Raw genomic sequence first — 8,013 nt, 5'->3', positions numbered from 1 at the left:
CCCCATGTTATTTGAGCGCAAAAATTTTATACCAATATCATGTTTTTGGGGTACCATAAAGTGGCATACAAAATTTCGCTTAAATCGGTGCACCCATCTCCGAAACCTGGCATTTTTGAAAATGGGGGAAAGGGGTAGGTTCCGCCTTTCTTCGAATACCAACATGTCAAGTATCCTATTTTCCCCGGGGACTCAAACTCTACCATATGCGAAAATTTGCAGCATTTTTTGAGTCTATATGGAACAGACAAACAAACCAACAAAAAAACGAAAAACAGTCCAATAATCTCAATTTTTTACCCAACACCATAGGAAGGGGGTATACAAATCTCGTTATTCCGTTTGTAACACTTCGAAATATTGGTCTAGGACCTTCATAAAGTATATATATTCTTGATCGCCTCGACATCCCGCGTCGATCTAGCCATGTCCCTCCGTCCGTCCGACCGACTGACGAAATCACGATAGCGATCGAAATCACGATAGCGGTCGAGATACTAGATATTGATTTAGATCGTTGGGAATTGCACATGGGCCATATCGGTACAGATTTGGGTATAGCTCCCATATAAATCGATCTCCCGATTTGACTTCTTGAGCCCATACAAGCCGCAATTTTTGTTAAGATTTGGCTGAAATTTTGCACATAGTGTTCTGTTATGACTTCCATTAACTATGCCAAGTACGGTCTAAATCGGTCGATAACCTGATGTAGATCCGATATGAACCGATCTCCCGATTTGTTTTTTTGAGCCCTGAAAGCCTGAATTTTCATCCGAGTTGGCTGACATTTTGCACACAGTGTTCTGTTATGACTTCCAAAAACTGTGCTAAGAACGGTCTAAATCGGTCTATAACCTGATGTAGATCCCATATAAACCGATCTCCCGATTGGACTTCTTGAGCCCTTACAAGCAAGAATTTTTGTTAGATTTAGCTGAAATTTTACACATAGTGTTCTGTTATGACTTCCAACAACTGCGCCTAGTACCGTCTATATCGGCCTATAACCTGATGTAGCTTTTATAAAAACCGATCTCCCGATTTGACTTCTTGAGCCCCTGGAAGCCTCAATTCACATCCGACTTAGCTGAAATTTTGCACATAATGTTCTGTTATGACTTCCAACAACTGTGCCGAGTACGGTCTTAATCGGTCTATAACCTGATATAGCTCCCATATTTTTGCATAAGCCATGGTGGTTGGTTCTTAAGATTCGGCCTGGCCGAACTTAGCATAGGTTTATTTGTTATACCCTATACACCTACTTTGGTACAGGGTATCATAACTCAGTGCATTTAACATCCAAAAGGAAGAGAGATAGAATCATTGATAAGTATACTGATCGACCTAGAATCATATTCTGATTCGATTTAGATAAGTCTGTCTGTCTCTCTGTCCGTCTGTCCATGCACAAGCTACAGGTCGCAGTTTTTATCCAATCGTCTTCAAATTTGGCACAGACATGTTTTTCGGCCTAGAGAATCTAGAGAATCGGTTCAGATTTAGATATAGCTCCCATACATATGTACGTCCGATTTGCAATAATAATGCAATAAAGTGATCATTTGTTAACCGATTCTCTCGAAATTTTGGAAGGAAGGATTTTCCTTCAAATTTCCTCAACCGCTATTTAATTTAACCAATTAAAGTTATGTTTTTCTTAATTTTCTCAAATTGCGTTGTGTTTATTATGAGAGGACATGAAATAAATCAAAGCAAAGTTTTAACACAAAAAACAAAACTAATTATAAACTTAAGTCCATCCTTTTATGCCTCACAAAGCTGACAGAATGAACGACATGAAAAGGAAAAAAAAAATATAAAAATAAAAAAATTTTATAAAATTCCAAAGAAACCACAAAGCGAAACAAATTAAAAATGTAGAACACGTGGTGGGGCTGCACAAAATGTTCAACGAATTTCATGTGGCATGTCGGCTGGCGATTTGTAACCAATGCTGACAATTTCCACATTTCCTGTTAACATCATTTTGAGGCGTTGTATTTGATGGTGATCGAAATTCAGTCACGCAACGCAATGTCGCCCAAAAGGAAGACGAAGTCATAGCACACACACACACACATACACAAAACTATTTAGCAATCAACGTCTTAGGAAATGTAGCCATCAATTTCGAATCTAGAAATCTTGATTGTAACCCATATGACAACTGTCTCCGAAACGGAAGTGAGAAGTTATAATTTAATTTCGATGGAGGGTTTGGGCTTGTCCAGCCATTAACTTTTCTATGGGAATAAAGAATGAAAAACGTTGCAGGAAATTCATGTCAAAGTTGGAAATCGTGTGTTTTGTGGCAAAATGTTTTATTCTCTTATTTAAATTTGGACAAATAAAATGGAATTAAGGTAGGTCCTGATTGCGGTGTGCGCCGGGCTATTATAGAAACACGAAACTACATTGCTAATGATTGCATTATGTAAATTTGAAAACTCAAATAGTATTAGGAAATTAATAATATTTTTAGAATAATTATTTACTTCTTCTTCGTGAACTTTGAACGCAATTTTCCACACACCATTGGATGTAGGTGTTTTATTTTAATTATTTATAACGACTCCATTTTTATACCCACCACTATAGGATGGGGATAAACTAATCAAGTCATTCCGTTTGTAATACCTCGAAAATTTCCTCTAAGACCCCATCTTCTCTTATAAAGGGTGATTTTTTTGAGGTTAGGATTTTCATGCATTAGTATTTGACAGATCACGTGGGATTTCAGACATGGTGTCAAAGAGAAAGATGCTCAGTATGCTTTGACATTTCATCATGAATAGACTTACTAACGAGCAACGCTTGCAAATCATTTTCAGTGAATGGGCCCTAGAAAAGTTGGCAGAAAATCCGCTTTTTTATCGACAAATTTTGTTCAGCGATGAGGCTCATTTCTGGTTGAATGGCTACGTAAATAAGCAAAATTGCCGCATTTGGAGTGAAGAGCAACCAGAAGCCGTTCAAGAACTGCCCATGCATCCCGAAAAATGCACTGTTTGGTGTGGTTTGTACGCTGGTGGAATCATTGGACCGTATTTTTTCAAAGATGCTGTTGGACGCAACGTTACGGTGAATGAACACATTTCGAACCGAACACTGATTTTGGTAATAAAATTCAATGATTTGCAAGCGTTGCTCGTTAGTAAGTCTATTCATGATGAAATGTCAAAGCATACTGAGCATCTTTCTCTTTGACACCATGTCTGAAATCCCACGTGATCTGTCAAATACTAATGCATGAAAATCCTAACCTCAAAAAAATCACCCTTTAGTAACCTAAGGTGGCCGCCCCACCTCCAAAACCTACCAAATATATATAAAGACCAATCATGACAATATGGAACTCAAATGAAAAGTATTTAAGATTAGAAAACATATCTGATATCCAATTGTCGGACCTAGTGTTTAGGTGGACCATCGGACATATTTACGACCATAGCAATATGGGACTCATATGAAGGGTATTTACGAGTAGAATACGAATTTGATATCTAAATACGGGACCAAGTTTCTGGGGGTGCTCCCCTTCCACAAAACACCCACCCCATTTTGGACTTATTTACTGACTATGGCAATATGGGGCTTAAACAAAAGGTATTTGAGTGTAGAATACAAATCTGATATTCAAATGTGGAACCAAATGTTTGGGGAGCGCCCCTTTCCCAAAAACACTTCCCAAACAGGACAGATTTACAACCAAAGCAATATGGGTTCAAATGAAAGGTCTTGGCAGTAAAGCACGAATTCGATATCAATATTTTTGGGAAAAACTCCACCCAAATAGGAAGTATTTGCTGACCATTGCAATATGAGGCTCAAATAATAGGAATTTTAGAGTAGAACACGAATTTCATAAATATTTTTAAAGCCAAATCACTGAGTGACCGCCTCATCCCCCAAAACACCCCCCAAACTGGTTATGTTTGCCAACTAAGGAAAAATGGAGCTCAAATGAAGGGTATTTGGGATCAAATCATGAATCTGACATCAACATTCGGGACCAACCGTCTAGAGGGCGTCCCACCACCATAACAACCCCTAAGTAGGATGTATTTGCTCACCAAGACAATTTAGGTCTTCCAGAGAGTGGAGCTCGTGTTCATAGTTTTTAGGGCCCATACCCCAAACCGGACATATTTGCTGGCCTTTTCAATAAGGGATTTAAGTGAATGGTATTTGAGATGAGTAAATGAATTTGATGTCCAATTTTGAAGCCAATGGCGAAATGGGGTTCAAATATATGAGAATAAAGCATGTTGCTGATATATTTTCAGGATTTTGTGTTTGAGGGACCACCCCGCTCCCCAAAACACCCCTAAATCGGGCATATTTACCGACCATGTCAATATGGGGCTTAAATGAAATTGGGGGGTAGAGCAAGGATTGATACCCACTTTCGGGACCAATTTTTGGGGGTCTATCACTTTCCCAAAATACAAACACAAACAGCAATTTTTTACTTACCATCGCAATATGGGGCTCAAATAAAGGTATTTGGGATTAGAATACGAATTCGATATCCAAATGTAGGACCATGTATTTAAGGCATCACCCCTTTCCCAAAACATCCCCCAAAGGGAAAAATTTTTTCGACCATGCCAATATGTGGCTCAAATGAAAGGTATTTGAGATTAGAAAACAAATTTGATAACTTATTTTGGGGCCATGTGTTTGGGGGACACCTCATCCTGCAAACTCCCCCTCAAACCCAATGGCAATATGGGGTTTAAATAAATGGCATTTGAGAGAAGAGCACGATGCTGATATTTTTCAGGGCCAAGTGTCTGGGGGACCATCTCACCATCGAAAACACCCCTATATCAGACATCATGAGAATATCGTGCTGAAATTAAGTATTTTAAGAATGGAGTACACCTTACATCCAAATTTAAATTCATAGACCACTAAAGATGGAATTCAAATAAAGGCACTTATATTGTTAAACTGTTTGTCAAGCGATATGCTATATTCGTAGCATGGTATTTCACTAGAAGCACTTTAATTGTCGAAAATAAATATTCCAAGGAAAATGTTGTTACATATAAAGTAAAAGAAGGCCCAGCGGAGCGGGCCCGGTCCAGCAGTCTTATATATAAAATTCCATTTGTCTTTGTTTGTTTGTCGGTTTGTTTGTTCCCTATAGACTCAAAAACGGCTGAACCGATTTTCTTAAAATTTTTATAGATTGTGTACGTTTATCTGGAAGGAAACATAGGCTATATACATTTTAGATATCGGGGGGAGGCGGACCCACACCCTTACCCCAAAAACGCCACCCATATCCGAAAGTGGTCCGATGGGCACAATAAGGATATCAAATGAAAGGTATTGGAGAGCAGAACACGAATGTGATATTAGAATTTGGGTTCAAGTATGCAGCGACCACAGAATTATATAAAGAAATTCAATCTAAATGAGGAATAAATATGTCATTGGTATTGCAAAAAATTATGCAAACGTAACACATGGAATCTTGATTTTCCGAATTGACTAAAGTCCTTTACCCGGCTCATCGTCAGCATTTGTCTAACAATCTCCATACAACTCCGCATATCTCCCCAATCCAGCCCACTTCTATTTATTCAAATATTATATTCTCTATTGTTTCAGTTGAAGATTTTAATTTCCTTTTTTGGAGGGCCTCTCTGCATTTTAATCATTTCCTCAATATACCCCAGTCGATTTCAATTGCTCTAATACACGTAATTCAAATTAATCAAAAAAAGCCCCAAAACAGCGTTCGTTTGATTATGGCCTTCTCAAACCACTACCCACATAGAGAGTGCTCCAAAATGTCAAATACCAAATCGATCATTGTCATATAAATGCAAACATTTGCATAGTTAAAGTTATATGACAAATTGTACAAATAACTGCAGGGGAAAAAATGAGAAAAAAGGCAAATGCCATTTTTAAGGTTTTGTCTCCATGACAATCTGGTCGTCGACATTCAATAGCTGTCTTCGAAAAGTGAAAAAAATTTAATTTTTGCAACACAAAGGAAACAAGTAAAAAGGCATTAAGTTCGGCCGGGCCGAACTTTGGATACCCACCACACCTCGAGTATGTATGTGGACTCCATTTCGTCACAATCCGGTAAAAATTGGATAACTTATGCACAAAAAATTCCGCACTGACATTGAGTGGTCTCATATATTGGGTTGCCCAAAAAGTAATTGCGGATTTTTCATATAGTCGGCGTTGACAAAATTTTTCACAGCTTGTGACTCTGTAATTGCATTCTTTCTTCTGTCAGTTATCAGCTGTTACTTTTAGCTTGCTTTAGAAAAAAAGTGTAAAAAAAGTATATTTGATTAAAGTTCATTCTAAGTTTTATTAAAAATGCATTTACTTTCTTTTAAAAAATCCGCAATTACTTTTTGGGCAACCCAATATATGTCACTATTCAATTTTGCAGAACAAAATATTGGTTTTTTTGGCAGATATATGCAATTATAAACCGACCTGAACCATAATAAGGTCGGTTATCGTGAGGCTCAGAAAAACTCACTGTTTCAAATTTCAGCGAAATCGGGTAATAAATAAAGCTTTTATGGGCTTCAGTCCCCTTATCGGCGGATCGATCTATATGACAGCTATATCTAAATATAGTCCGATCTGAACCATATTTAGGTCGGATGTTGGGATGTGTTAACCTACTCACTGTTTCATATTTAAACGAAATTGGTTAATAAAAAAAGTTTTTATTGGCTTCAGACCCTTTATCGGCAGATCCCTTTTTTAAGGATTTACCACTTCTAAATTATCAATCAAAACTTAAAAAAAAAAAACAAGTAAAAAGGCGTTAAGTTCGGCCGGGCCGAACTTTGGATACCCACCACCTCGGGTATATATGTAAAACACCTTTCGTCAAAATTCGGTGAAAAATGCATACCTTATGCCCCATAGCAGCTATATCGATATATGTTCCGATTTGAACCAAATACTAGGAAGTACAAATCATTGTTCAATAAACCGATCTGAACCATATACGACACGGATGTCGAAAAGCCTAACATAAGTCACAGTGTCTAATTTCAGTGAAATCGGATTATAAATGCGCCTTTTATGTGGCCAAGACTATATGGCAGCTAAATCCAAATCTGCACCGCTTTGGACCAAGTTGCAAAAAAACTCGAAGAGCCTAACATAACTCAAATTTCGATGAAATCAGATTATAAATGCGACTTTTTTTGGCCCCCAAAACCTTAAATCGAGATATCGGTCAATATGACAGCTATATCCAAATCTGGACCGATCTAAGCCAAATTGAAAAAGAACGTCGACGGGCCCAAAATGTCCGAAATTTTGGCGACATCGGACAATCAATGCGCCTTTTATTGAACCAAAACCTTAAATATAGAGATCGGTCTATATGGCAGCTATATTCAAATCTGGACCGATCTGAGCCAAATTGAAGAAGGTTGTCGAAGGTCCTAACACTACTCACTGTCCCTAATTTCGGAGACATCGGATAATAAATTCGCCTTTTATGGCCCCAAAATTTAAAATCGAGAGATCGGTCTATATGGCAGCTATATCCAAATCTGAACCGATCTGAGCCAAATTGAGGAAGGACGTCAAGTGGCCTAGCATAACTCTCTGTCCCAAATTTCAGCAAAATCGGATAATAAATGTGGCTTTTATGGGCCTTAGACCCCAAATTGGCGGATCGGTCTATATGGCAGCTATATCGAAATCTGGACCGATCCGGGCCAAATTAAGGAAGGATGTCAGGTGGCCTAAGATAACTCTCTGTCCTAAATTTCAGCAAAATCGGATAATAAATGTGGCTTTTATGGGCCTTAGACCCTAAATCGGCGGATCGGTCTATATGGCAGCTATATCCAAATCTGAAGCGATCTGGGCCAAATTAGGGAAGGATGTCGAGTGGCCTAACATAACTCTCTGTCCTAAATTTCAGCAAAATCGGATAATAAATGTGGCTTTTATGGCCCTTAGACCCTAAATCGGCGGATCGGTCTATATGGGGGC

The sequence above is a fragment of the Stomoxys calcitrans genome, chromosome 4 (assembly GCF_963082655.1).
Source record: "Stomoxys calcitrans chromosome 4, idStoCalc2.1, whole genome shotgun sequence".
In the NCBI taxonomy this organism is placed as follows: Eukaryota; Metazoa; Arthropoda; class Insecta; order Diptera; family Muscidae; genus Stomoxys; species Stomoxys calcitrans.
The sequence above is the reverse complement of the archived record's forward strand: the minus strand, read 5'-3'. Positions refer to the sequence as shown.